Here is a 9,833-nt window from a genome sequence, read left to right as displayed (position 1 = left end):
AACCATTTCCACTCCCCCTCCCATTCTCTAGATGACATGTCCATCATGGGCCTCCTGCAGTGCCACAATGATGCCACCCGAAGGTTGCAGGAACAGCAACTCATATTCCGCCTGGGAACCCTGCAGCCATATGGTATCAATGTGGACTTCACCAGTTTCAAAATCTCCCCTTCCCCTACCGCATCCTAAAACCAGCCCAGTTCGTCCCCTCCCCCCACTGCACCACACAACCAGCCCAGCTCTTCCCCCCCACCCACTGCATCCCAAAACCAGTCCAACCTGTCTCTGCCTCCCTAACCGGTTCTTCCTCTCACCCATCCCTTCCTCCGACCCCTAGCCGCACCCCCATGTACCTACTAACCTCATCCCACCTCCTTGACCTGTCCGTCTTCCCTGGACTGACCTATCCCCTCCCTACCTCCCCACCTATACTCTCCTCTCCACCTATCTTCTTTACTCTCCATCTTCGGTCCGCCTCCCCCTCTCTCCCTATTTATTCCAGTTCCCTCTCCCCATCCCCCTCTCTGATGAAGGGTCTAGCCCGAAACGTCAGCTTTTGTGCTCCTGAGCTGCTGCTTGGCCTGCTGTGTTCATCCAGCCTCACATTTTATTATCTTTTCAAATTCACAGTAAGTTGCATTAGGCTTTTTTTCTATAAATTTGGAAACTTTAGTCTCCGAGATTTTTTTGGAATTTATTGCTATGCACCCACAATAGTCTTTTTATCACAGCATTTTTATCTTTGCTTTTTAATTTTACAAACATTACTGGGAGTACGCTCGACTGCGTTCCGAAAGTTACCTGCCTTGCCTTGCGAAATAGCAGTCCCAGCTGCTATTATCTGTCCACAAATTTCTGCTTGGCATGGTTTGATTTTACCTACAGAAGGGGAAAAGTCTGTTTCGTGATTAGTTTCAACACGATTATGCGGTTTGTGCAGTCACAGTGCTAAATCTACAGGCAGCTTTTTCCCGGACTTACGCATAATGGGTACATTGCATTCCCGCGAGCAGTCAGTTTTTACCCTGCGATAACACGGTGCAGAGCTGGATGAGCACAGCAGGCCACGCAACATCAGAGGAGCAGGAAGGCTGACGTTTCGGGTCGAGACCCTCCTTCAGGAGAAGGGTCCAGACCCGGAACGTCAGCTTTCCTTGGAGCAGAGATAATGGGAACTGCAGATGCTGGAGAATCCGAAATAACAAAGTCAGAAAAAGGGTGAAGGGTCTAGGCCTGAAACGTCAGCTTTCCTGCTCCTCAGATGCTGCTTGGCCTGCTGTGTTCATCCAGCTTCACACTTTGTTATCAATGTGGACTTCACCAGCTTCAAATGGTATCAACGTGGACTTCACCAGCTTCAAAATCTCCCCTTCCCCCACCGCATCCCAAAACCAGCCCAGTTCGTCCCCTCCCCCCACTGCATCACACAACCAGCCCAGCTCATCCCCTCCCCCCACTGCATCCCAAAACCAGCCCAGCCTGTCTCTGCCTCCCTAACCTGTTCTTCCTCTCACCCATCCCTTCCTCCCACTCCAAGCCGCACCTCCATTTCCTACCTACTAACCTCATCCCACTCCTTGACCTGTCCGTCTTCCCTGGACTGACCTACCGCCTCCCTACCTATACTCTCCTCTCCACCTATCTTCTTTTCTCTCCATCTTCGGTCCGCCTCCCCCCTCTCCCTATTTATTCCAGAACCCTCACCCCATCCCCCTCTCTGATGAAGGGTCTAGGCCCGAAACGTCAGCTTTTGTGCTCCTGAGATGCTGCTTAGCCTGCTGTGTTCATCCAGCTTCACACTTTGTTATATTGGATTCTCCAGCATCTGCAGTTCCCATTATCTCTAATAGAGGAAGTTGCAGCTTTAAGACATTCTGAGATTGCAAATGGTGCTATTTAGATGCAAATTTCTTAATTATTGGGAGGGTGAATTTTCCCAGCTCCTGAATAATTTGGCAGTGGCAACTGAGAGAATATAATGGGAACAAAATCCAAGGTTTGAACAGCAAAATGAGAATCTCACTCGTGAGTGGTCTATTTTCATGTATGTACATCTCATTAAGCAAACCTGCTTAACTTATCTGCAGGAAAACAAAACGAAACAATGCTGGAGATCTAAAACAAAATCAAAATTGCTGATGAAACCCAACAGGTCCACCAGCATCTGCGTAGAGAGAGCAGAATTAATATTACCAGTCCAATGACACATCATCAGACCTGTTGAGTTTCGCCAGCAATTTTTGCTCATTTATCTGTAGTTTGCTGTTCTCCTAGTTGGTGAAGAAACTTAGTGCTGACAATTCCCACACATTAGCCTGTGTGGCACCACAGAGGCACAGTCATATACAACGAGGTGAGCGGAATAAAGTTGCATGAGATAATTTTCCAGAGCTTAATGGACAAGTCATCATTGGACAAGCATATGGACGTACATGGAATAGTGTAGGTTAGATGGGCTTCAGATCGGTATGACAGGTCGGCACAACATCGAGGGCTGAAGGGCCTGTACTGTGCTGTAATGTTCTATGTTCTATGTTCTATGTTCTAAATCTGCCATAAAACTTCCTGAAATTAACACTTAGCCAATTCTTGGTAACATTCAGACCTTAGTTACGGGCAAGAGACAGAAAACACCAGAACTTACACAGGGGAAACAGATGCTAGATGGAAGGCGACACAAATGGCAGTGTAAAACAGTGATGAGTAAAATAACGTGGTCTCCAATGAGTTTCTAGTAGGGTGGCAAATATTTTGGCTGGATCCTTAAATGCTTCAAATGAACCTGATTCTACCACTCTCTCAGGCAGTGCATTCCAGACCCCAAGCATTTGCTTTGTTAACAAGATTTTAATGTTGCCATTGCTCCTATCAGTTATCTCAAATCTATGTTGTCTCATTCTCAAAATCATGGAATGTGGGTGGTATTGGATGGGTCAGTATTTATTATCCATCCCTAAGTGCCCAAGGTGAGCTGCCCTGTTGAAGCACTGCAGCCCATGTTGTGTAGATAGACCCACATGGCTGTTAGGTAGTGAGTTCCAGGATTTTGATCCAGCAACAGATAAAGGAATAGTGACATATTTCCAAGCCAGGAATGGTACACACCTTCTACAGGAGCTGGCAGGGAACCTGGCAAACTGGATTCAAAATTGGCTTACAAATAGTAGCAGGGAGTGATGGTAGAGGGTTGATATTGTAATTGGAATCCTGTGATCAGCACTGTATGACAGGGTTCCAAGCTGGGACCCTTGCTATTTGTTAGTTACATTAATGAAGCTATAATTAGTAAGTTTGCAGATGTTATGAAAATTCATGGTATTGTGGATACTGAGTTTCAGGCTACAGTCCAACATTAATAGCTGGTAAATCGGGCAGAGCAACTCAGATGGAATTTACTTCCGAATAGTGCAAAACCGATCAACATCCCCTTGTACTCAGAGGTAACTGTCTTTGCTGTCTACTACACCTCTGATATTGATGTCATCTGCAAACTTACTAACCATACCTCCTATGCTCACATCCAAACCATTTATATAATGACAAAAAGCTGTGGACCTAGCACCGATCCTTGTGGCATATTGCTGGTTACAGGCTTCCAGTGAAAACCAACCCTCCACCACCACCCTTTGTCTTCTATCTTCGAGCCAGTTCTGCATCCAAATGGCTAGTTCTCCCTGTATTCCATGTGATCTGACCTTGCTAACCAGTCTACCATGTGGAACTTTATTGAATGCTTTATTGAAGTCCATATCATAGAACATAACAGCACAGAACAGACCCTTCGGCCCTCGATGTTGTGCCGACCTGTCATACCGACCTCAAGCCCATCTAACCTACACTATTCCATGTATGTCCATATGCTTATCCAATGACGACTTAAATGTACCTAAATTGGCGAATCTACTACCGTTGCAGGCAAAGCATTCAATTCAGTTACTACTCTGAGTAAAGAAACCACCTCTGACATCTGTCCTATATCTTTCACCCCTCAATTTAAAGCTATGTCCCCTCGTGTTCACCATCACCATCCTAGGAAAAATTCTCTCCCTATCCACCCTGTCTAACCCTCTGGATTATTTTATGTTTCAATTAAGTCACCTCTCAACCTTCTTCTCTAATGAAAACAGCCTCAAGTCCCTCAGCCTTTCCTTGTAAGGCCTTCCCTCCATACCAGGCAACATCCTAGTAAATCTCCTCTTCACCCTTTCCAAAGCTTCCACATCCTTCTTATAATGTGGTGACCAGAACGATACGCAATATTCCAAGTGCGGCCGCACCAGAGTTTTGTACAGCTGCAGAATAACCTCTTGGTTCCGGAACTCGATCGCTGTATTAATAAAAGCTAAAAACACTGTATGCCTTCTTAACAGGGTGCGCTAACGAAGCAGGTATTTCAAACAGCCAACATGACCACAACGGACTGAACGTTTTCTCCCCCTTGCTGGGTGAGTGTTACATATTTACATCGCCCCTCAGAAAGCTGCTACACAGTCAACGCCAAACTCTTTCCTCTCTATTCAAAGAACAGTGATGCACTTGACTGACCTGGAAGTGATTACTGAGACCTTTGTTCACAATGAGTTTCACTCCTTCCATCTGAATCGGGAAAAGTTCTGGGGAGGGACAGAGGCAAAAAATGAAAACACAAAGCATAACTTAACGTCCCTAAGAACGAAGGCTTTTAACAGAATGCTTCTAAGGACACGTTACATTTGGGTAGCCGCTTACCAAAGGAGAACATTCACAACAGCGATTAACTAACACTTGAAACATTTAACTGAGAACCGCAAGACGGGAACAGGCAGCCAGGAGATGCCTGGTCGGGGTGGGTGGATAGAGGTGGCATGGTACAGGGACCTAATCCCAGAGCTCAGGGTCCCAGGCAGCCGACACACACCGACACCAGTGATGGAGCAACAGGAATCAAGGGCTGTGCAGTTGGCTGGAATTGGGGCAGCTGGATGAGGGTGTCACTGGCTAGGCCAGCATTCATAGTCAGGGGGCAGTTAGCATCAACTGCATCGCTGCAGGTCTGGAGTCACGTGGAGGCCAGGCCAGGCAAGGGTTGCAGATTTCCTTCCTTAAAGGAAATTGGTGAACCAGATGGGTTTTTCCAACAATTGGCAATGGATTCAGGGTCATCAGTAGATTCTTTAATTCCTGATGTTTACTGATGTCAAATTCCACCATCTACTGTGGCAGTATTCAAACCCAGGCCCCCACAACATAACCGGGATATGTAGATTAACAATCCAGTGATAATAGCACCAAGCCATTGCCTACACAAGTAACAGACCTGCCACCACCCCCCTAACCACGGTACTGCGCCCCAGTGGGACACAGTGACAGGCCGGTTCCCCCCCAACCACGGTACTGTACCCCAGTGTGACACAGTGACAGGCCGGTTCCCCACCGGTACTGTACCCCAGTGTGACACAGTGGCAGGCCCCGTCCCCCCCCACCGGTACTGCAACCCAGTGGGACACAGTGACAGACCCCGTCCCATCGGTACTGCGCCCCAGCGTGACACAGTGGCAGACCCCGTCCCCCGCCACCGGTACTACGCCCCAGTGTGACACAGTGGCAGACCCTGTCCCCCCCCGCGCCCACCGGTACTACGCCCCAGTGTGACACAGTGGCAGACCCTGTCCCCCCCCCCGCCCACCGGTACTACGCCCCAGTGTGACACAGTGGCAGACCCTGACAGTGACAGACCCGTTCCCCACCCACCGGTACTGCGCCCCAGTGGGACACAGTGACAGACCCCCGCCCTCCCCCCCCCACCGGTACTGCGCCCCAGTGGGACACAGTGGCAGGCCTGCCCCACCGTTATGTGGGATATTGCCCAACACAGAGCAAGACCATTAGCAACAGTTCAATTCCTGCACCAGCTGAGGCCCCCTCCCCACCTTGCCTTAGACTGATGATTTTCAGGTTAAATCATCCCTAGTCATTTCTGTCCAATGAGGGAGAATTTTTGTGGTCCTTGTGGACTGCAGTGCCTTGCCTCTCCCAGTACTGTACTGAACCACAGCATAGAGGCCGTTATTCAGAATACCGCACTTACACCAAACCTGTTCTCACAGCAAGTTCCAATAAATTGCAGGAGGTGAAGCGCAGAGATTGTGTCACTGAATTTAATCAACAGACCTGGTGCTAATGGATCCTGAAGCACAGGAGCCGGAGCAGATTACATCCATTCATTCATTCATTTTCTTCTGCTAATGTTGATCTTGCTTGTGTCCTTGCCAAGCAGCCATAATCTCATACGCTTCGCTTTAGGCGCCCACTGATCTCATGCCCTTGTTTGCTATGGTTTGCCTGTACTGCATGCAACAGTAAACTTTTCACTGTATTTAGGCACATGTGACAGCAACAAATAAGTCTGGAATAATTGGGCCAATAAATTGGGGGGAACTGCTGGGAAAGAAAAAATCCATCCAATTTGCTGATGTCCTTTAGGAACGGGAATCTGCCCTTCTTACCCGGTCTGGGTCTACACGTAACTCCACACCCATTCCTTTTTGAGCTCTGAAAAAGCCAAGCAAGCTGCTCAGTTGTTAAAGGCAGTGATGTTAGAACTGCTCTCTCAAGGCACTTGTGGCAGGGTAATGAATGAATGTCACCCTTAACAGCTGAGTTTACACCCCACAAGTTAATTCAATGAAAGTGAGGAGGTGAACCTGCCATCCTTTCTGAAATTAGGTGTGATGCTGATAAGGACCCAGGACACAGGGGGAAACATCCTCCCTGAAACACCGACTGCGAGATGTTTGCGGGGGGAGTGACAACAGACCCTTCTTGGGGCTGGGGTAAAAGGTTGAGTCTCACATGAAAGCTGTCCCCGACACACGTCATTCTCCCCTCAGTGCCGGCACTGGGAGTGTGGGCCCTCTCACAGTACCAGGGCCTGCTTGCTGCGGATTTCACCGTCGGGAATGGGGGCTGACCGTTGCTCCAGTGTACGCTGGGCAGCCAGATCCTAAACCAGCCCAACCTACAGGCCCGGTGCAGCCAAGTGCGGAAAGCATTGAAACCCGTCCACACAATGTGTGCAACTGAATAAAGTCAACATGGTGTTATTCTAAAATAATGTTGCCACATCAACATGACACTTGACAATCCTAAAGCTACAGTCGTGCATTCACCTCAGAAAGTGCTCTGTTGCCTACAGTGGGAGGGGCCCTTCCCCGCTACATAACCCAGGACGCATCAAATGGCAAATTGATAGAAGGGAACTATTCAGCCCATCAAGCCCTCCCCAGCCTCCTGTTAGGTCACTGAAGATCTCTACCATGAACCACTTGCTTGCCTTCCCTTCGCCTCGCTTCATGTTACTAAATCCAACAAGAATCTAGAGCTAGTAGGATCTGCAGATGCTGGGGAATTGGAGACAACGCAGTGTGGAGCTGGATGAACACAGCAGGCCAAGCAGCATCAGAGGGTAAACGTCAGCCCATTTCTGAAGCAGGGTCTAGGCCTGAAACGTCAGCTTTCCTGCTCCTCTGATGCTGCTGGGCCTGCTATGTCCATCCAGCTCTACACCTTGTTATTTAGGAATCTAGCAAGCTTTCGCTGATTGTTCTAACGTCCCAAAGACAAATCAAAGCCATTGAAGCTGTTCTGGAAATTTTTCATCGTGAGGGGTGAAGTTTTAGTAAGCCAACCATCTCTAGCCCCAGGAGATGGTAAAGACCCTGTCCTTCTCTCCCACAGCATTGATTCATCAGTGTCTTCCATGGTGGGCCAGACTCCTCGCTCCTCCGCAGTCCACCACCACAACAGATGAGTCAGCCATCTCACCGCTGCCCCGATGTCTGTCAGCAACTGCTCCCCCACCCACTGCCATCACCCAGGCCGCTCCCAGCAACTCCCTCCCCCAGCAGACTAGACCTACGCTCCCAATCCTAGTTGGTCAGCTGCTGTTGCACCATACTCCCTCCAAGCTCCACCGATGGCACCCCCTACCCCCATTATCAGCCACCACACACCCTCCAGCCTACCTGCACCCTGATGCAACATCCAGCCAATTAGGGGCCTTCACACAGCCCCATTCTCTGAACATGGTCACCATCCACCCAATCAGATCCTGCTTTCCAACCCCCAATCAATTACACACACCCTCACACCTCCCAAGTGCACCACCCCCCCCCCCATCCCCATACTCCAGTCTGCCAATCACTTCCCCACAACCCTGCACCCCAGTCTGTCAACCCTGATCCCAACCTGGCCCATCAACTCCTCCACCCATCTAACACCCCAAGAATCAGGCATATTCTCCTACATACTCCACCGCTCCCACCCACAACCTTCATCCCATTCAGGCAGCCCCCTCCCCAATCAAATACCCAGCCTACACAATATGCAGATGACCCCCCCCACCCCACATCAATGTCCCCTTCACCTCTGTGCCCCACCACACATCATAGCTCCCCTCTCTCCCATTACCAGCCCAACTTGAACCATTATCAACTCTCTCCCATTGGCCCACTCTTCCATTACCATTTACCTTCGCCCATTACCCCCTTCCATTGCCTCCATCTCTCCCCAATTAGCTCCCAACCCATCACCCTCCACTAACTCACTCTCAACCACCATTACCTCTCTCTCCCTCTCACCACTATTACCCCCTTCTCCCTAACCCATTGCCTATCACCCCAGTATACACTCTGTACCTCCATAACACCCCACATTTCCCAAACCCATACCCCCTCACATTACCCACTGTTCCCCACTGCACCTCCTTTCCCTAACCCATTACCTTTCACCCATTACCCTCCCTATCACCCAACTTCCCCCATTACATCCCCCCCATCCATTACCTCTCACCCCATTACCCTCCCTCCCTATCACCCAACTTCCCCCATTACATCCCCCCCATCCATTACCTCTCACCCCATTACCCTCCCTCCCTATCACCCAACTTCCCCCATTACATCCCCCCATCCATTACCTCTCACCCCATCACCTCCCCCAATCTGTTACGTCTCACCCCATTAACACCTGCCCCTGTTACACCCCCTCCCTAAGCCATTACCTCTCACTCCATTACCCATTCTGTACCCCTTTACATTCCCCCAACTCATTACCTCACCCCAATACCCCCACCCCCACTACATACCCTTCTCCAGTCCACCACCTCTCACCCCATACCCCCACTCCCTCTTACCCCCAACCCATTAGCCCCTGCCCAAGCCATCACCTCTCACCCCAATGCCCCACTCCCCCATTAACCCCCCAACCGATTACCCCCCTCCCCATCACTCAACTCCCCCATCACCCCCTCCCTAACCCATTGCCCCTCACCCTGCTACCCACTCTGTATGCCCCTCCCCAATTGCCCCCACACCCCTCCCCAATTAGCCCCCCAGTTACCCCCCATGCCCCTCCCCAATTAGCCCCCCAGACCCCTCCCCAGTTACCCCCCCCATACCCCTCCCCAGTTACCCCCCATACCCCTCCCCAGTTACCCCTCCCCAGTTACCCCCCATACCCCTCCCCAGTTACCCCCCCATACCCCTCCCCAGTTACCCCCCCAGTTACCCCCCCATACCCCTCCCCAGTTACCCCCCCATACCCCTCCCCAGTTACCCCTCCCCAGTTACCCCCCCATACCCCTCCCCAGTTACCCCTCCCCAGTTACCCCCCCATACCCCTCCCGTTACCCCCCCATACCCCTCCCCAGTTACCCCCCCATACCCCTCCCCAGTTACCCCCCCATACCCCTCCCCAGTTACCCCCCCATACCCCTCCCCAGTTACCCCTCCCCTGTTACCTCCCCAGTTACCCCTCCCCTGTTACCCCCCCCATACCCCTCCCCAGTTACCCCCCCC

This window comes from Stegostoma tigrinum, chromosome 41 (genome assembly GCF_030684315.1).
Source record: "Stegostoma tigrinum isolate sSteTig4 chromosome 41, sSteTig4.hap1, whole genome shotgun sequence".
In the NCBI taxonomy this organism is placed as follows: domain Eukaryota; kingdom Metazoa; phylum Chordata; class Chondrichthyes; order Orectolobiformes; family Stegostomatidae; genus Stegostoma; species Stegostoma tigrinum.
The sequence above is the reverse complement of the archived record's forward strand: the minus strand, read 5'-3'. Positions refer to the sequence as shown.